Source organism: Carcharodon carcharias, chromosome 32 (assembly GCF_017639515.1).
Source record: "Carcharodon carcharias isolate sCarCar2 chromosome 32, sCarCar2.pri, whole genome shotgun sequence".
NCBI lineage: Eukaryota > Metazoa > Chordata > Chondrichthyes > Lamniformes > Lamnidae > Carcharodon > Carcharodon carcharias.
The window spans coordinates 12,454,984-12,476,099 of NC_054498.1; the positions used below are offsets into that span (position 1 = coordinate 12,454,984).

Consider the following 21,116-nt stretch of genomic DNA (forward strand, 5'->3'; position numbering starts at 1 on the left):
GGATGTGGAGAAGGAGCTGAGGACTGGAGTACACCAAGGTTGGGAACTTAGGAACTGGAGCTAGCCATTCAGCCCCTGGAGCCTGTCAGATGGTGGTGTGGGTGTTGGAGAGGGGGCTGTGACCATAAACACATGCAGAAATTCAACTCTGATGTTGACAAATTGCTTTAAAATTGGAATGAACAACATACAACAACCATGGGCAATGCCAAGCTACACATCATGAGGTGACTACATTACCCCCTCAGCAAAGGATAATGTATGGTGTTCAGAAAAACTTGAATGTGCCAGCAGTGTTAAGGAACAGAGGGCATTGTACTCTATTTACTTAACACCAATATTGATAGTTTTCAGAAGCAGGTGACAATTTTCCTTGCAAAGATCTTTACTACATGCATTCCATAGACTGAAAAGCATTGCAGGATCACCAGTGAATTCATAATCATATACAGGCAATGTTGTTCTTTCTAATCAACATTGTTTCAAACATTCTCAGTAATTCCCTATTCAAAAAGGAAACCAATAAGCATACAGGCCTTAATATAGCACTTCTACTGACTGCCAAAGAACAGGTCATCGCAAAATACATTGCCCATTTTATATCTCGACAACTTTTGGCTCCCATTCAAATTATTTGCTAAGTAAAAAGAATTAGAACTGAGAGTTGTGATATTAGCAAACAGGCTAATTGTCATTTCCTATTTCATATTGATTAATGCTTCTTTAAATGTGAATGGAAAGGGGTTAACATATGAAACGTCTTTTCTGCAAATGTTGCACACAATTGTTTTAGGTAATAGAAACACACACACACAAACATACACACAGGCACACACACACATACATACACACACAGGCACACACACACATACATACATACGCAGGCACACACACACATACATACATACGCAGGCACACACACACATACATACATACGCAGGCACACACGTACACATGCACAGAGACACACACACACAGAGACACACACACACAGAGACACACACACACAGAGACACACACACACACACACACACAGAGACACACACACACACACACAGACACACACACAGAGACACACACAGAGACACACACACAGAGACACACACACAGACACACACACAGAGACACACACAGAGACACACACACAGACACACACACAGACACACACACAGACACACACACACGTATACGCATGTACACTCACAGTATATACACACACACACACACATACGTACATACACAGGCACACACATACACATGCACAGAGACACACGCACACACACAGACGCACACACACACGTATACGCACTTACACTCACAGTATATACACACATGCACACATGCATACATATATACATACATACACAGGCACACACGTACACATGCACAGAGACACACAGACACACACACACAGACACACACACACAGACACACACACACAGACACACACACACAGACACACACACACACACACACACACACACAGACACACACACACAGACACACACACAGACACACACACACACACAGACACACACACACACAGACACACACAGGGCATTTAACATATCTAATAGTTAAAATTCAGCTGAGTGCAGATCTTATGGCATTGTTTAATCTGAGCATACAGCATTCCTAATTTCCTAACTGAAATGAAGTCACTGTCACTGTCATAAAATAGGAAATGTGACAGCCAATTTACACACAGTAAGGTCTGACAAATAGCAATGGGATAAATTTCCAGTTTATCTGTTTTAGTGATGTTGGTTGAAGGACAAATATTTGCCAAGACACTGAGGAGCACTCCCATGCTATTCTTCAAAATATTGCTGCAGGGTCTGAGGTCCACCAGAGGGCAGACTGAGCCTTGGATTAATATAACATCTGAAAGACAGCACCTCTGGCAGTGCAGCACTCCCTCAGGACTGGACTGGAAGCGCCAGCGTAGATTATGTGCTCATATGGAGCATCTAGGAATTTTACATTAAGCTACAAATAGCACACAGTGGAATTTTAACCTCTACAATGGCAATGAAGACCACACACCATCCTGACTTTGAACTACGTTATTGTTCCTTTACTGTCACTGGATCAAAATCCTGGAACTCCCTCCCTAACAGCACTGTGGGTGTACCTACAGCACATGGACTGCAGCGGTTCAAGAAGGCAGCTCACCACCACCTTCTCAAGGGCAGTTAGGGATGGGCAACAAATGCAGGCCCAGCCAGCGAGGCCCACATCCCGTGGAAGAATAAAAAAATGCCAAACCCATCTGGCATTCCGTTTTTTGTGGGAACAGCCTAGATGGATATATAAATTGAATTCCTGATCTTATTCCCTGAATCTCAAGATACTATCACCTGGAGTTTACAAACGCTACAAAGAAGGAAAGTGGATTGCAAGGGAGAGATGTACTGTCCACTTGATTTCAATTTTAGAACAATTCCCATTAGCATTACACTGAAATGTTAAGACCGACAAGCAATCATCATAGTTGTTAAGGACAAAATTACTACTGACAGTGCTGTGTCAAGTTAGGAACAACTGTTAATTTCCAAGAAGAGAAAGAAAATGTTCTTCAAGCGATCAGGGAGAAAATATAATTGTTCTTTGTGAGGAAGACACAGTCATAAAACTATTCCTCTCCAGATTTGAACCAACAACTCTGTAGGGAGAGAAAGCTTTTAAAGCTAACCTTTCAACTCCATTAGTTTCCGACAGATGGGTGAAGAAATCCTTAATTTTAGCAGAACCCGCAAGATTATCTACAAAGGTGAAAAGAACAAAAAAAAAGGGGGAAATTCATCGATCCAATATTGCTGGGAACAAATGCAACGGAAATAAAGAATTTGATTTAGACACCATGTCCTCTCAATGTTTTCCTGTGTTTTACAACAAAGTTCCAGTCATTAATATGCAGCAACTTCAGCCAACAATTTGTGCACAGCAAGATCCCATAAACAGGAAGTCAGTTTATGAGCAGCTAATTTTCATTTGTTGGAGGAGGGAGGAGCACTGACCCAGAAAACCAAGGCAACCAAACCCAGCTTCTTGGGATCTTTTACGCTCGCCCTGGCAGGCATTTGTTTACAGCCTTATCCGAAATTCAGCGTCTTTGACAGTGCAGTATTCCCCCAGTAGTGCACTTAACTGTCAGGCTAGATTAGGAGTATAAGTAGGACTTGAAGTGATAACCCTTTCTTGTCAGTTCTCTCCATGTTGTTGCCATGTTGACTCACCTCTAAGTTACATTATATGGATAATGGTACCTAACAAAAGCTCTTATTATTCATGTGTGACACTGAACAGGCTTTTAAGTTGTGGGAGTAGGGAAGATAGCTCACTGTATCCTTATTCATCTCCCACACCTAGCCACTCACTGCAGAGACCATTGGATGGCAACCAGGAACTAGAGTCCCAATTGATCTTCCCCTTCCTTACCAAGAGGTATTGAAGCCAAAAGAGGAGTCGAACCGAATCTGATCACGATGGCTCAGCAATTGTGCATGCCATTGTTTGAGCTTGAATAGTCTTATTAGTGGCCAGGATTTTTCATTGGTCGGCCAGGCTCACCAGGCAGTGTCACATTCATGTTAATTACCTGTTTAATGGCCTTTATGGGCCTATCAATTATCAGTGGGCTTGCAGCCGAATCTGGCATGCGTCCGCCGAACGAAATATCGCGAGTCAGCGCAATGCCATGGGGACGCACACCGGACATCACCGTGTGTCATTTTACCTTCCGGCATGTCAGGCCCACTCCTGTACGCCGACCGGAAAATTCTGCCCAGTATGTTATTCATGGGTGGAATTTTACGGCAGTGGGATTTTGTGGTCCCACCAAAGCCAATGGACTTTTGAACACCTCCCCGCATTTTATGGCCCTGCCCTTGCCTCGGTGGTGGGGTAAAATTCTACCCCATGTATTTTTTCAGTAACACAACCCATTATGTGATATTCCCTTGAGTTTGGAAGATTAACTGAGGTGTTTAGATTATTCAAGGAGTGATCGCTTCTCTGTATCTACCTTATTTCTTTTGGCAAGGGAGCCCAGTAAATTGGAACACAACGTTAAAATTAGAGCTCGGCTATTCAGGGTTGACGCCAAGACAAAATTTTACAAAGGCTGGTCTGAATCTGGAAACCAAAGAGCTGTTGAGGCCAGCAGTCAGTTTGCACTTTTCAAAGCTGAGATAGGTTTTCTCAGGCAAGGATTTGTGAGTAAAGCAGATAGATGGAGTTAGGAAAAAAAACAAGAAATGGTAGGAAAAACTCTGCAGGTCTAACAGCATTTGTGGAGAGAAAAGCAGAGTTAACGTTTCGAGTCCATATGACTCTTCTTCAGAGCTCTGCTGAGATTTTCCAGCATTTCCTGTTCTTGTTTCAGATTTCCGGCATCCGCAGTATTTTGCTTTTTTCCTAGATGGAGTTAGGATTTGGATCAGCCATGGCCTAGTTGAATGGCTTGAGGGGTTGAATGGCCTCCAACTGTTTGTACGTTCCAATGAGCATAAAATTGGCCAGCTCTAAGAGACACGCCACTTCCCATGGACCCCGGTCAATGTAAGAGTTAAAAAAAAAATGTCCCGCACACAAATGAGTTACATCCCCCCTGTCCCCCACAGATCTGTAAAAAGTGTAACAAACACAGAAAATGCTGGAAGAACTCAGCAGGTCTGACAGCAGCTGTGAAGAGAGAAACAGAGTTGATATTTCAAGTCCATGTGGCCCTTCTTCAGAAAGTGTGTTGCCCATAATGGTAAAATTCCCAAGGGATCAAGATAATCGAGATGTTTTCTATTGTCACTAGGTTCAGTGAAATATCACTGGATTCACTGAAGGAGACAGCATCAAAACGTAGCACAAATCTCTCAGAAGCTGTCTACAAAACTGAGAGATGGAGCACCCCTGAGACACACAAAAGCCTGACTATGTGAATGCCCAGGGACACACAGCAGTGGAAAACACACTGAAGATTGTTCCTATTATTTCCCCCACCCAACCTGTCCCCATCTGTTGGTTTTGACTGAATATTTGGTTAAATGTAAGTAGGAAGCAACATTGTGTAAACAGGAAGAAGACTTTTAAAGCTGTTAAGACTGACAATGAGGAAACACTTACGTTTTATGCAACAATACTAGTCACCCAGAATCTGATAATTGGTTTCAAAAATAGGTTTAAACTTTGACACTTGGGAGAAAGATACAACTAGTATTTATATAGCATCTTTCACAGTCTAAGGATGCCCCTAAAGCACTTCACGGTCAATGAAGTACTTTATGAAGTGCTGTCACCATTGTAAGCAAAAAATGTGACAGCCAATTTGTTCGCAGCAAGCTCCCACCGACAGCAATGTGATAATGACCAGATAGTCCATTTTCTTGTGTGGAGGAAAAATGATGTTTACCTGACAATATTTTCACCCCAGTTTCTCTTTCCTCGTCCTCTGAAGCATTTGAGCTTTTCTGAGGAACGGCTCAGCTAGCACAGGCTCATTTGAAGGAAAACATATTTGCCTTCTAGCAGGGGGTCAAAGGGTCATGGGATGATCAACAGGAACAGGCACACTACTTGAAGCTTTTCAACACAACGTGTTAATGAGTCTCACTGTAGCAACAGTTAACGTGACCACAGCTAATGCAACATTGACTAGTCAAGGAGAATGGGCTTGATTTTAACCCTCCCTATCCAGTGGACACCTGGCAGGTAAAGCAATGAAATTTGACTGAGTGATTTACCCAACTGCGCCTGCAATTTAACCAAACCAAATGGCAAAGACTCACGCATGAAGCCAGCATGGTCCTGCTTTAATTTCTCGGATCGAAGGCAGCTTCAGATACCCACCACGATTGTTTCCCAGGATGCTTAAAAACATATGGTCTGCACAAGGTTGGCAGTGCGACAAATTCGTATGCACATTAAGCACAGACTGACCCACTAATTAAATCGGGGCACCCTGCGCTCAATTTACACTCAAACCACACAACACTTGTCAATTCCAACCCCAGTAAATGCCAAGGGAACCCTACACATCCCAGGGTGCAGTGTTCAGATGGGATGTTAAAGCAAGTGTCTGCCTGGAAGTTCTGGTAATAGTTTGTGTGGCTGTTAGGTGTCACATGCCTAAGAGCACTGCAGAGGTCTCTTGGCATCTTGGCCAACACTTGTCCCCTAACCAACATCACCAAAAACAGATTCACTAGTCATTTACCTCATTGGTACGAGATCCTGGTATGCACAAATTTGCTACACTTGCTTATGAAACTTGGGCATCATTACTTCATTTGAAGCCCTGAGGAATATAATGAAAGGAAAATGTAAATAAAATTTTTTCTTAGCCCTCATGACAAAACTCCAAAGAGCAGGAGAGAGAGAGAGAGAGAGAGAGAGACAGAGGGACTGGTCTTTGCTACCAAGGCAGGTAGCTTGAGTCAGGAAGTTTCCCATCTCAGCAGACCCACCTTAGTAAAGGGCGCTGTCACATTTAATTTTTGCTGTGGGAAGGTGGGGGCAGGTTAGAGTTGGGCCGCCGACTCTAGAAGCAGATAGGCGGCCACGGGAGGTGGGCGGGTGCTGAGACAGGCAGGTTAAAAGACCCACCTCAGTTCTCTGGGACTTTGTCCCAGTTGTCTTAGAAGCTGTTAGGCCTTTAGCCCTCACCTCCACCCCCCCCAACACACTCCCCATGCCCCCCACTCCATGCCAACCCATGCCCTCCACCAACCTCTATGTCCCTTGATACCCCCATGCTTCCACCAAACCACCTCATACCCCAATGCCACCTCCATAGCTACTCACCCAATATCCACTATGGGAAGACTTCAGGAGAAAAACACCCTCTGCTGGACTACTTTGATTGATAGGCCATTGGTGTTTCAGCAGAGCTATTTGTTAACACTTCCTAAGGGCTGTTATTATAGCTGAGGTCATTATGAATGCTTGATTGATTTCCACTTATCTCAACAGGGGGGCTGAGCTAACATTTTGATTGCCAGTTTAAAGAGGCTATTAATTGATTGGCTGTCTTTGTGAATAAAAGTGAATAAAACTTATAACAATCTAATAGAGTTCTCACTCTTCATACTTCACATTGAAAAAAAACCTCCTATTCATGAAACCCGTTCAACGATTTTAAATCCCTTCAGGTGTTCAGTTTGTTATAAAAACAGGCTAACTTCAAGTGGGTAAGCACAAAGACAGCCAATCAATTAATAGCCTCTTTAAACTGTCAATCAAAATGTTAGCTCAGCCCCACTGTTGAGATAAGTGGAAATCAATCAAGCATTCATAATGACCTCAGCTATAATAACAGCCCTTGGGAAGTGTTATCAAATAGCTCTACTGAAACACCAATGGCCTATCAATCAAAGTAGTCCAGCAGATGGTGTTTTTTCTTAAACTCCAAACTCTATAAGGGGAGGCAGTGACATAGTGGTATTGCCACTGGACTGGTATTCTAGAGACCCATGGTAATGCTCTGGGGACCTGGGTTCAAATCCCACCACAGAAGATAGTGAAATTTGAATTTATTAAAAGAAAACCTGGAATTAAAAGTCTGATGATGACCACAAAATGATTGTCATAAAAAAACCTCATTAACTTTCCTTAGACCCTTACCTGGTCTGGCCTACATGTGACTCCTAACCCACAGTAATATGGTTGGCTCTTAAAATGCCCCTCTAAACAAGGGTAATTATGGATGGACAATAAATGCTGGCCTAACCAGCAATGCCATGTAAAAAGCAGGCTGAATCTTTTAGTTAAAGGGACTAGGGATTTAAAAATAAAACTTCAGTTCCTGACACTTAAAGAGATGTTATGCAGCCTTCAAAGACCATTTGAGGGGCTACTCGATAAATTATTGACACCACTGCAGGTTAAGGCCCTTGGAACAGCAAAAATTGGGTCTGTTTGAGGCAGACATTAATTTCAAATGGCCCTGCGGAGTTGAAGTTTCCTGCCTATATGAATCATTACCCATCCCCTGTCAGAAGGTGGGATTTCACAGGCTGACTCCATGAAAATCCAGCCCAGATAGTGTGTAAGAGAGACAGAGCAGGAGACAGACAAAACAAGAGAGACAGAAAGAGAGGGAAAGTGAGAGGAAGGCAGAGTGAGAAAGAGACAGAGAAAGTTTTATATTGCAAGTTCATCTAAGGTAACAATAATACATCATGTTACCATTCTTCATTAGCTTGCTGAAGTAATACGACCATGAGCGAAGCCAAGTAGCCAAATATGAGAGACAATACACTTAAGTGTTTTGATGGTCACGGGTATACATTTATCTGTCACACGCAAACTTAATGAGGCATATGATTGGCTAAAGATGCATGGAGACCATGGAAAATGTGAACTACCTGAACCCAATTGTCTTTACATCAATAGCTAGAGAATAATGAGTTTGCTGTCCATCTGGATCAATGTTGCATTAATCCACTAGAACATAGAGTTGTTTGAGGTTATTATAGCTGTAGCAGACTGAGGCAAATCCTCTCCTGTTATATTTGATCATTTATAGCATCGATGGTTTCAGAAAACCCCCTTATCAATCTGAACTTTTTGCAAGGGTTCCATGATTCTGCTTTACGCCACTCCAGAGACTTGAGCGCCGAATCCATGCTGACGCCCCAGTGCAGTAGTGAGGGAGTGCAGATTGTCAGAGGTTCTCTCTTTGGCATGAGACAATAAACTGAGGCTTCCTCTGCCCTCCAGATGGACATAAAAAGTTCCCACGGCGCTATTTTAGACCACTTGGACTGCAGTAGTTCAAGAAGATGGCTCACCGGCAGCTTCTCAAATAGGAATGGTCAGCGGATGCTGGCCTTGTGAGCGATACACACATCCCAGGGCTAGGACCTGTGAATTCCAGTGCAGCTTTGGGTTCAGCTCTGAAAGCTATCAGTTGCTACCCCATTCACACTGTAGCAGTGCTTCTGCTGAAAGGGGCAGCCTGTTCCAAATTCGCCCCGTTGCAGTTCAAGGCAGGCACAGATGTTCAAAAACCACAATTTTAGACTGCTCTGCCTCAATGGCCCGGCCTGCAGAAACCACATTTGTGCCCTATGTCTGATTGTATGTTGCCCACAACTAGAACAAAATGGCCACCATGGTGCCAAACACCTAGGACAGCAAGTAACAACTCCCAGCCGGTCAGCGTCTTGCTTCTGGGCAGAAAGCCAAGGCCAATCTGCAGTTCGTTGACTGAACGCTGCATGCACCTTTAAACTTCAAACCTTCCTTTCTAATTACTCCTAAGCTTAATTACACATCACAATCCAATATCACTGCTGTAGAATGCACTCTTTTCCACCTGCTAGCAAGATGTAATTAAGATGACGCTAACAAATGGTTTAACAATTTCGAAATCTTTTCATTGCAATTAAAAACTACAGAGGAGTTTTTTTTTGCAGAAAGCAGATGCTAAATATTTCAACAGCAATTCCTGATAACGGGAAAAGCTTATTTGAGGGAGAAGGATAATACAATTTTGATGGTTTTGAAACCAGCCAATTTAGCTTAACAAATAAAAAACAAAAATATTTTGTTTTATAATGCACCTGCTTTGCAATGCTACCAGTCTTGGTAGCTGGAGCCACTGATGTTAGAGGTGGACGAGCTGAAAGGAATGTTACTTTTAGTTTCAGTCTTATTGTGTAACTCTTTGTCAATGTTTTTCCTTATTCTGCCCAAATATTAATGTCAGGGCACCTAAATAAATATGATAGGAACTGCTGTTGAGAAGCCAGCAACAAGTTGCATTTACTCTGCTGCCCACGTCTTGACTCACAGCCAATCCCTTTCCCCTATCACTCCTGTGCTCGCTGACCTACACTGGCTCCCAGTCAAGCAATGTCTTGATTTTAGAATTCTCATCCTTGTTTTGAGATCCCTCCATGACCTCGCCCCTCCCTGTCACTGAGATCTCCTCAAACCCCACAACCCTCTGAGATATCTGTGCTCCTCTAATTCTGACCACTTGTGCATCCCTAGTCGAAATCACTCCACCATTGGTGCCTATGCCTTCAGTTGCCTCGACACCACGGCCTGGGATTTCCTCCCTGCTCCTCTCTGCCTCAATATTCTCCTGCAAGACACATCTTAAAACCACATTTTGAACAAGCCTTTGGTCATCTGACCTAACATCTCCTTATGTGGCTCGGAGTCATATTTTGTTTTATAATGTTCCTGTGAAGCACCTTGGGATGTTTCATTATGTTAAAGACACTATATAAATATAAGTTGCTGTTGCATAGCACCTGTAACATCGTAAAAGGTCCTCAAGGCAATTCACAGGAGAGGGATTGAACATAAATGTAAGGATGTTATGCTTTAGTTATACAGAGCATTGGTGAGACCGCACGTCGAATACTGTGCGCAGTTTTGGTCTCCATTTTTAAGTGAGGATGTAAGTGCATTGGAGATGGTTCAGAGGAGGTTTACTAGATAGGAATGAATGGGTTGTCTTATGAGGAAAGGTTGGACAGACTAGGTTTGTTTCCACTGGAGTTTAGAAGAGTGAGGAATGATTTGATTGAAGCATACAAAATCCTGAATGGCCTTGACAAGGTGGATATCGAAAGGATGTTTCCTCTTGTGGGGGAGTCCAGAACTAGGGGGCACTGTTTTAAAATTAGGGGCCGCTTTTTTAGGACCAGAGATGAGGAGAATTTTTTTCTCTCAGAGGGTTGTGCGATTTTGGAACTCTCTGCCTCGGAAGGTGGTAGAAGCGGGGTCATTGAATATTTTTAATGCAGAGGTAGATAGATTCTTGTTAGGCAAGGGAATCAAAGAATATTGGGGTTAGGTGGAAACGTGGAAATCGAAACACAAGTAAATCAGTCATGATCTTATTGAATGGCAGAGCAGGCTCGAGGGGCCGAATGGTCTACTCCTGTTCCTACTTCTTATGGTTTTATGTTCTTACCAAGCCATATAAGGAGGTATTAGGACAGATAACCGAGTGCCTGATCAAAGAGGAAGGTTTTAAAGAGTATCTTAAAGGAAAAGAGAGAGAGATAAATAGGTGGAGCAGGTCATAGAGAGGGATTTCCAGAGACTAAGACCCAGGAAGTTGAAGGCACGGCCACCAATGGTGGAGCGATTAAAATCGGGTATATGCAAGAGGCCAGAATTAGAGAAGCAGAGAGGTTTCAGAAGAGTAGAGAGCCAGAGGAGATTACAGAGATAGGGATGGGGCCAGGCCATGGAAGAATTTGAGAACAAGGATGCAAATTTTAATATTGAGGTGTTGCCAGGCTGGAAGACAATGCTAGTCAACAAGCTGAGGGGTATTGGGTGAACAGGGCTTGGTGCAAGTTAGGATACAGGCAGCAGAGTTTGAATGATCTCAAAGGTGTGGAGGGAGGTTTTACACAAAGCAACTGTGCAAAATCACCTTGAGCAAAAAAACCCCCACCCCTACAGAAAAGCATTTTGCCAATTAGTCATACATAGGCAGAGCATCACTTCATCTGATTTTAATGTGCTTCAAACAGTTAACATCTCATTTACAAAGCAGGCAGAGTTGGCCCTTAGCGAGCTGCTATAAAGTTTCTTCTCCCTGCCTTTCTCAGCCTATTTGTTTTCAATGGGCTTGTGTCTCTGTTAAAAATATGACCAAGAGTAATTTTTAGGCTTCATTTTTTCAGACCTAGAAAGAAGAACCTTGTATTTATATAGCCCCTTTCCTGACTTTAGGATGTTTCCTGACCCAAAGCACTTTGCAACCAAAAAAGTATTTTTCAAATGTAGATATTGCCACAACGTAGGAGACACAGAAGCTGGTTTACATGCAGCACACTCCCACAAACAGCAGTGTGACAATGGACAGTTCATCGATTTTAGTGTCATTAGTTGAAGGATAAATATCAGCCAGGCCACCATTATTTTATCAAATAGTGCCAGGGGGTCTCTTATGTCTACCTCAGAGGGTAGACAGGGTCTCAGTTAATACCTCAGTAAAAAGAAAGCTGATTATCCAAGGGAATGCTACTTCGCATTTGTCCCCAAAAGAAATGGCCTTTTTTTGTATCCAAAGGCAGTCCATTATCCGACTGGCCAGTCATGAACAATGTTGGGTGCCTTCTGCTACCTTATCCAGCACTCACTCTACTTCTGGGAGAGCTGACGGTCTACTCAGCAGTGGAGAACATCAGAGCTAAACTTGGTCTTGTCACATATCTAGTGCCCAATGATGCACACTCTCACAGGGATCAAAGGAGTGTAATGCAACCAGACTTTGGTTGATTTCACATTCCTCAAAAGAGGGATGCTGAGACCAATTGTAGACCACCCTACCGCCTCACCCCAGCTGCAATCAGCACACTCCATGGACTGGCAAATGACTTGAGGCTTTCCAGTTGGTGTGGCTCAGTATCTGTCTATCCTTTCCAAATGGCAAATGTCTTGATTAGCTTATTAAATATGAATAAATTCTACTAAAAATTGTGCAAAGTTCTTTGATGTTTTTTGTGTTATCAGTGCCTTCAAACTCTGGAATACTCTCTCCAAACCTCTCCCAAGATGCTGCTCCATACCCACCCCTTTGCCCAAGCTTTGGATCAGTTATATCCCCTGATATCTCCTGATGTGACTCAGTGTCAAATATTGTGTGATAACCACTCCTGTTAAGTATCTTGGACAATGTTAAAGGCGCTGTGTAAACGCAAGTTGCTGTTGTAAGGTGGAAAAACATAACAATGACAACATTTCAAAAAAGGACTTAATTGACTGTAAGGCATCTGGAAGTCATGAGTGCTGTATCACAGCTCACTCAGGGAGTCCAGGTTGCTGTGGCAACATACACTTTCATATGTTGCAGTCTGGAGATATGGTAGAGGCTCCAACTTTCTCTCCATCACATGACTGACCAGAAACCTCACCCCTGTTACCATCTGCTGTTGGTCTGTTTGGCTGCATTATGAACACACATTCCTTGCCCATCAATTCCTAGTGTGGGACTTGAACCCAGAGTATCTAGTTCAAGAGAAAGGGACACTGCGCCACAAAACCTCCCGCAAGCCAAGAGTAGGTTGATATAAATGTGAGTTCTTTATTTCGTCCTGGTCTCTGGGATCTTTATTACTTTAATAATGAGTTGATAGCCTAGTGAGGGGTCGATTTTCCATGAGTCATCTCATGGCGGGGTTTCTCAACAGGTGGAAAATGCAATTTATTTTAACATCCTTATGATTTTTCCCTTGCGCTGATTCTCCCTGTGCAAGAAAAAAATACTTTCCCGCACTACCAGGGCATAAGGTGGGCAACTTGCCTGCATTTTACCATAGGCACCAGGTTATCCAGGAAAGAAGTTAGGAATCACTTCTTCATGCACAGCGTGGAAGGGTGGAACTTTAACCGACAAAAAGCAGAAGCCCAGCTCCATGAAACATGTGAATCTGAAATCAATAGAAAAACCGTCCTAGAGTACTGGGGAGAGAGAGCTAAGGTGAGTGAATGGACTTAGAACGCAGATCAGCTATGATCTCATTGGATAGTGGAACGAGCTGGAGGAGCTCAATGGGTGACAGGGGTGAAAAGGGTGATGGGTGGGGGGGAAGGGTGATGGTGGGGAGGGGAAAGGGGTGACGGGGGAAGGGAAGGGGTGACGGAGGGGAAGTGAAGGGGTGACGGGGTGGGGGAAGGGGTGACAGGGGAGAAGGGGTAACGGGGGGAAAAGGGGTGATGGGGAAAAGGGGTGATGGGGGAAAAGGGGTGATGGGGAAAAGAGGACAGCAGGAGAGAGGACAGCAGGTGAGGGGGTATGGGGAGGGGCAGGGTGAGAGGGTCATTGGGGGAGAGTGAGGGGTTGGGAAGAGGGTCACTGGGGGAGAGTGATGGGTTGGGAAGAGGGTCATTGGGGGAGAGTGATGGGTTGGGAAGAGGGTCACTGGGGGAGAGTGATGGGTTGGGAAGAGGGTCACTGGGGGAGAGTGATGGGTTGGGAAGAGGGTCACTGGGGGAGAGTGATGGGTTGGGAAGAGGGTCACTGGGGGAGAGTGATGGATTGGGAAGAGGGTCACTGGGGGAGAGTGATGGGTTGGGAAGAGGGTCACTGGGGGAGAGTGATGGGTTGGGAAGAGGGTCACTGGGGGAGAGTGATGGGTTGGGAAGGGATTACTCAGAGCAGGGTGTGATCATTGACCGTGGAATGGGGGTTACTAGGGAAACAGTAAGGGGCAGAGGACTGTGTGGAGAGTGGCAGGGAGGGGGTTACTGGGGCCAGGGGATGAGAGGTAAGGGGTTACTAGGGATAGGGGGTTACTGAGGGAAAGGACGGGGGTGGGGGAAGAGGATAGCAGAAGAAAGGACAGCAGGTGAGGGGGTTTTGGGGAGGGGCAGAGTGAGAGGGTCATTGGGGGAGTGTGAGAGGTTGCGGAGAGGGTCACTGGGGGACAGTGAGGGGTTGGGGAGGGTATCACTGGGGAGAGTGAGGGGTTGGGTTGGGGGGAGGGTTACTGGGGAAAGAGTGAGGTTTTGGGGAGGGGTGTCACTGGGGGAGAGTGAGGGCTGGGGGAGGGGCGTCACTGGGGGAGAGTGAGGATTTGGGAGGGGTGTCACTGGGGGAGAGTGAGGGTTTGGAGAGGAGGGTCACTGGGGGAGAGTGTTAGCGTGGGGGTTACTGGGGGAGAGTGAGGGTTTGGGAGGGGGGGTCAGTGGGGGAGAGTGAGGGTTTGGGGAGGGGGTTACTGGGGGAGAGTGAGGGGAGGGGTTGGGTTGGAGTGAGGGTCACTAGAGGAGAGTGAGAGTTTGAAGAAGGGGTCAGTGAGGGAGAGTGAGAGGTTGGGGAGGGGGTCACTGGGGGAGAGTGAGGGGGTGGTTTGGGGTGAGGGTCACAGGGGTAGAGTGAGGGTTTGGGGAGGGGGGTCACTGGGAGAGAATGAGGGGTTGGGTTGGGGTGAGGGTCTCTGGGGTAGAGTGAGGGGTTGGGGAGGGGGGTCACTGGTGTGAGTGAGGGGTTGGGGAGGGGGTCACTGGGAGAGAGTGAGGGTTTGAGGAGGGATTGCTGAGGGCAGTGTGTGATCATGGACCATGGAATGGGGGTTACTAGGGAAACATTAAGGGGCAGGGGACTGTGTGGACAATGGTAGGGAGGGGGTTACTGGGGCCAGGGGATGAGAGGTAAGGGGTTACTAGGAGTTGGGGGTTACTGAGGGAAAGGGGAGGGTGGGGAAAGAGGGCAGCAGGTGAGGGGGTTTGGGGGAGGGGCAGAGTGAGAGGGTCATGGGGGGGAGTGAGGGGTTGGGGAGGGGGTCACTGGGGAGAGTGAAAGTTTGGGGAGGGGATCACTGGGGAAGAGTGAGGGTTTGGGGAGGAGGTCTCTGGGCGAGAATGAGGGGTTGGAATGGAGGTCACTGGGGGAGAGTGAGGGATTGGGTTGGGGCGAGAGTCACTCGGGGAGAGTGACATTTTGGGGAGAGGGGGTCAAGGGGGAGAGTGAGGGTTTGGGGAGGGGGGTCAGTGGGGGAGAGTGAGGGTTTGGGGAGGGGGTCACTGAGGGAGAGTGAGGGGTTGTGGAGGGGGTCACAGGGGGAGAGTAACGGGTTGGGAGGAATTACTGAGGACAGGGTGTGATCATGGACCAGGGAATGGGGGTTAGTAGTGAAACAGTAAGGGGCAGAGGAATGTGTGGAGAGTGGCAGGGAGGGGGTTACTGAGGCCAGGGGATGAGAGGTAAGGGGTTACTAGGAGTTGGGGGTTACTGAGGGAAAGGGGATGGTGGGGAAAGAGGGCAGCAGAAGAGAGGACAGCAGGTGAGGGGGTGTGGGGGAGGGGCAGGGTGAGAGGGTCATGGGGGAGTGTGAGGAGTTGGGGAGAGGGTCACTGGGGAATAGTGAGGGTTTGGGGAGGGGATCACTTGGGGAGATTGAGGGGTTGGGGTGGGGTGGGGGTCACTGGGGGAGAGTGAGGGGTTGGGTTGGGGTGGGGGTCACTGGGGGAGAGTGAGGGGTTGGGGTGGGGTGGGGGTCACTGGGGGAGAGTGAGGGGTTGGGTTGGGGTGAGGGTCACTGGGGGAGAGTGAGGGGTTGGGGTGGGGGTCACTGGAGGAGAGTGAGGGGTTGGGTTGGGGTGGGGATCACTGGGGGTAAAGTGAGGAGTTGGGTTGGGGTGGGGATCACTGGTGGAGAGTGAGGGGTTGGGGTGGGGGTCACTGGGGGAGAGTGAGGGGTTGGGGTGGGGATCACTGGGGGAGAGTGAGGGGTTGGGTTGGGGTGGGGGTCACTGGGGGAGAGTGAGGGGTTGGGGTGGGGATCACTGGGGGAGAGTGAGGGGTTTGGTTGAAGTGAGGGTCACTGGGGGAGAGTGAGATTTTTGGGAAAGTGGTCAGGGGGAGAGTGAGGGTTTGGGGAGGGCGTTCACTGGGTGAGAGTGAGTATTTGGGGAGGGGCATCACTGGGGATGAGTGAGGGGTTGAGTTGGGGAGGGGCTTCGGGGGAGAGCGAGGGTTTGGGGTGGGGGGTCAGTGGGGGAGAGTGAGACTTTGGAGAAGGGGGGTCAGTGGCGGTGAGTGAGGTTTTGGGAAGGGGTTCACTGAGCGAGATTGATGGGTTGGGGAGAGATTACTGAGGGCAGGGTGTGATCATAGACCAGGGAATGGGGGTTACTAGGGAAACAGTAAGGGGCAGGGGACTGTGTGGAGAGTGGCAGGGAGGAGGTTACTGGGGGAAAGGGGGGGTGGGGAAAGAGGACAGCAGAAGAAAGGTCAGCAAGTGGGGCAGGGTGAGAGGGTCATTGGGGGAGTGTAAGGGGTTGGGGAGAGGTTCACTGGGGGATAGTGAGCGTTTGGGGAGGGGATCACGGGGGGAGAGTGTGGGTTTGGGGAGGGGGTCACTGAGGGAGAGTGTTAGGGTGGGGGTCACTGGGGAGAGTGAGGTTTTGGGGAGGGGGGTCACTGGGGGAGAGTGAGAGTTTGGGGAGGGAGGTCACTGAGGGAGAGTGAGGGGTTGGGGTGGGGGTCACTGGAGGAGAGTGAGGGGTTGGGTTGGGGTGGGGGTCACTGGAGGAGAGTGAGGGGTAGCGGTGGGGATCACTGGGGGAGAGTGAGCAGTTTGGGTGGGGGTCACTGGGGGACAGTGTTAGGGTGGGGGACACTGGGGAGAGTGAGGGATTGGGTTGGGGTGAGAGTCACTGGGGGAGAGTGAGGTTTTGGGGAGGGGGATCACTGGGCGAGTGTGAGAGTTTGGGGAGGGGACTCACTGAGGGAGAGTGAAAGTTTGGGGAAGGGCGTCACTGGGGGAGAGTGAGGTGTGGGGTTGGGGTGAGGGTCACTGGGGGAGAGTGACATTTTGGGGAAGGGGGTCAAGGGGGAGAGTGAGGGTTTGGGGAGGGGTGTCAGTGGGGGAGAGTGAGGGTTTGGGGAGGCGGTCACTGAGGGAAAGTGAGGGGTTGTGGAGGGGGTCACAGGAGGAGAGTGACGGGTTGGGTAGGGATTACTGAGAACAGGGTGTGATCATGGACCAGGGAATGGGGGTTAGTAGTGAAACAGTAAGAGGCAGGGGAATGTGTGGAGAGTGGCAGGAAGGGGGTTACTGGGGCCTGGGGATGAGAGGTAAGGGGTTACTAGGAGCTGGGAGTTACTGAGGGAAAGGGGAGGGTGGGGAAAGAGGGCAGCAGAAGAGAGGCCAGCAGGTGAGTGAGTGTGGGGGAGGGGCAGGGTGAGAGGGTCATGGGGGAGTGTGAGGAGTTGGGGAGAGGGTCACTGGGGGATAGTGAGCATTTGGGGAGGGGATCACTTGGGGAGAGTGAGGGTTTGGGGAGGGGGTCACTGGGGGAGAGTGAGAGGTTGGGGTGGGAGTCACTGGAGGAGAGTGAGGGGTTGGGTTAGGGTGGGGGTCACTGGGGGAGAGTGAGAGGTTGGGGTGGGGGTCACTGGGGGAGAGTATTAGGGTGAGGGTCACTGGGGGAGAGTGACGTTTTCGGGAGGGGGGTCAAGGGGGAGAGTGAGGATTTGGGGAGAGGGGTCAGTGGGCGAGAGTGAGGGTTTGGGGAGGGGAATCATTGGGGGAGAGTGAGGATTTGGGGATGGTGTCACTGAGGTAGAGTGAGGAGTTGTGGAGGGGGGTCACTGGGGGAGAGGGAGGGTTTGGGGATGGGGTCACTGGGGGGTTGGGGTGGGGGTTATTGGGGGAGAGTGTTAGGGTGGGGGTCACTGGAGGAGAGTGAGTAGTTGGGTTGGGGTGGGGGTCACTGGAGGAGAATGAGGGGTTGGGGTGGAGATCATTTGGGGAGAATGAGGGGTTGGGGAGGGGGTCACTGAGGGAGCGTGTTAGGGTGGGTGTCACTGGTAAGAGGAAGTGGTTGGGTTGGGGCGTGGGTCACTGGGGGAGGGTGAGGGATTGGGTTGGGGTGTGGGTCACTGGGGGAGAGTGAGGTTTTGGGAAATGGGGTCACTGGGGGAGAGTGAGGTTTTGGGGAGGGGGGTCACTGGGGGAGAGTGTGGTTTTGGGGAGGGGTGTCACTCGGAGAGAGTGAAAGTTTGGGGAGGAGATCACACGGGGAGAGTGAGGGGTTGGGGTGGGGGTTACTGGAGGAGAGGGAGGGATTGGTTTAGGGTGGCGATCACTGGGGGAGAGTAGTAGGGTGGGGGTCACTGGGGCAAGTGAGGGGTTGCGTTGGGGTGAGGGTCACTGGGGGAGAGTGATGTTTTGGGGAGGGGCGTCACTGGGGGAGAGTGAGGGGTTGGGAAGGGGGTCACTGGAGGAGAGTGAGGGGTTGGGTTGGGGTGGGGGTCACTGGGGGAGAGTGAGGGGTAGGGGTGGGGTGGGGGTCACTGGGGGAGAGTGAGAGTTTGGGGAGGAGCATCACTGGGGAGAGTGAGGGGTTGGGGTGGGGGTCACTGGAGGAGAGTGAGGGGTTGGGTTGGGGTGGGGGTCACTGGTGGAGAGTGAGGGGTAGAGGTGGGGGTCACTGGGGAATGTAAGGGTTTGGGGAGGAGGGTCACTTGGGGAGATTGTTAGGGTGGGAGTCACTGGGGGAGAGTGAGTGGTTGGGTTGGGTTGAGGGTCACTGGGGAAGAGTGATGGGTTGGGGTGGGATTACTGAGGACAGGCTGTGATCATGGACCATGGAATGGGGGTTACTAGGGAAACATTAAGGGCCAGGGGACTGTGTGGAGAGTGACAGGGAGGGGGTTACAGGGGATGAGAGATAAGGGGTTACTAGGAGTTGGGGGTTACTGAGGGAAAGGGGAGGGTGGGGAAAGAGGGCAGTAGAAGAGAGGACAGCAGGTGAGGGGGTGTGGGGGAGGGGCAGAGTGAGAGGGTCATGGGGGAGTGAGGGGTTGGAGAGGGGGGGTCACTGAGGGAGAGTGAGGCGTTGGGGACTGTGAAGGATGGGGGGAGTAGTTACCAGGTAATCCGGGAGAGAGCAGTGCAGCAACGGTTCCGTCAGGAGCGGGAAGCTGTTGGCGTTGTTCCAGGCCTTTGATTGGTGCTGCGTGTCCCGTGACCATAAATTCAAATGGACGGCAGTTGGCGAGAGACCTGGATCGAGGCGGAGTCATGTCCTCCCCCCAGAGCGGCGATCAAACGCTTCAATGACCGAGAGTGGGCAGCGCCCCAGCAGAGGGTCACGATGGTAATGAAGAGGTGGAGAGTTCCATGGGCCCGGTATCCTTTGGAAAAAAAAAACTCACCAATTTTAACAGGAAACCAGGTGAAACTGAGAAAGGTCTGATATCACCAGAAGAAAATCTTGGCTTTGGCGCAACCAGTGCACAGAAGGGATGTGACCTCGGCGCTGGAGCTTAAGAGGCAGAACATGTTGGATCCAAGAGAACCACTGCCTACCGCAACAGCGAGGGGAACAGGACAAAAGACTTCAGGCCCTGGAAGAGGGGGTGAAGAAGGTTGAAAGTGGATGAACTGCAGCTGAGAGAGAGGAAGCATCCCTGACGTCCACTGTCCTTTCCCTGGAAAAGCAACCTACAGATCCCCACAAAGCCAACCAGTTACTCAAAACAAAAGTTTTCCGACAATGGTACCAAGAAGATTAACGCCCGATGCCTGGAGTTGATTGAAGTGAAGAATAAGACTGATGCGAAGGACAAGGAGATCAGCTATCTTCAGGTTACTTTGGAAGGTCAAGTGAAGCTTCTGCAAGTTGATCTGGAAGCTTCCAAAGCTGCAGTGACTGCATTGCAAGAAAGAAAATGGATCACTAGAAGAAATATACCAGGAAACTAGAGCCCATAATGAGAACCTGGAAATCATAATGGACAAATGTCATGCTCTAACAGAGGAGTTGCGTGAAGAGAATATAGCGCTGCAAGCTTATTTGGATAATGCCAGTGAACAAATTCAGGATCTTCATATGCAGTTAAGTTCCAAAGCGAATGACTATGAGAGCAAATTGGAACAGCTCTCCACTGACATGGAGGAAAAGTGCATAGTCTCAAAAGTCAAGCAACAAGAGGCTGAAAAGAACCTGCTTGTGGGGCAGAGTCTTCTGAAAAAAATGACTGAAGAGGTTGCTGAGCTTCAGGGAAATGTAATGGAGCAGGAGAAAGTTAAGTTGGAGAAAGATAAAGTTGAAACTGAATTGCAACTCTCCCGCTCCTTAGAGTCACATAAAGGTGCAGCTTGAAAGATCTAAGGGGGAGATCAGTCAGTCAGAGGAGCAGTTTGTTCAGAAGGAAATACTAAATCTCAACAACTGTCTGAAGCAGAACGAGGAGATTCATTGCAAACAGATAAAAGAAGTTAATGAAAAATATCAGCAGCTTGAACAGGAGTAAGAAAGAGTAGAGACAGAATGTAACAGGATGGAGCTAAGTTTAACTAGAGAGTCGGCTGCGATGATGGAAAAAACTGAATCGAGTGGAACAAGATCTGCAACAGAAGAGAGATGAACTTTCCTCTGTCAAACACGAGAAGGAACTGTCGGACTCTTTACGCCAGGAGCTTGATGCCTTCCAAGAAGAAATGACCAAGGAGAAGCTTCTGTTGGTGGAGGAGCTGGAACAGTTACAGCTGAAAGAGTTGGAGGCTGAGGAGTTGGCTAAACAGCTGGAGAAGGAGAACGAACTAAGAGTGAGAGACCTTGCTGTGCTGTGGTGAGAACTGGCTGAGAAAAATGCTGAACTGGAGAAGATTAATGAAAATCACAGCAAACTT

General features: G+C 48.4%; 1 pseudogene; it reads left to right on the plus strand.

The window, feature by feature from the left end:
* The first annotated feature begins 19,461 nt into the window (after window positions 1-19,461).
* LOC121271969 lies at window positions 19,462-20,737 on the plus strand (annotated as a pseudogene).
* Window positions 20,738-21,116: the final 379 nt, after the last annotated feature.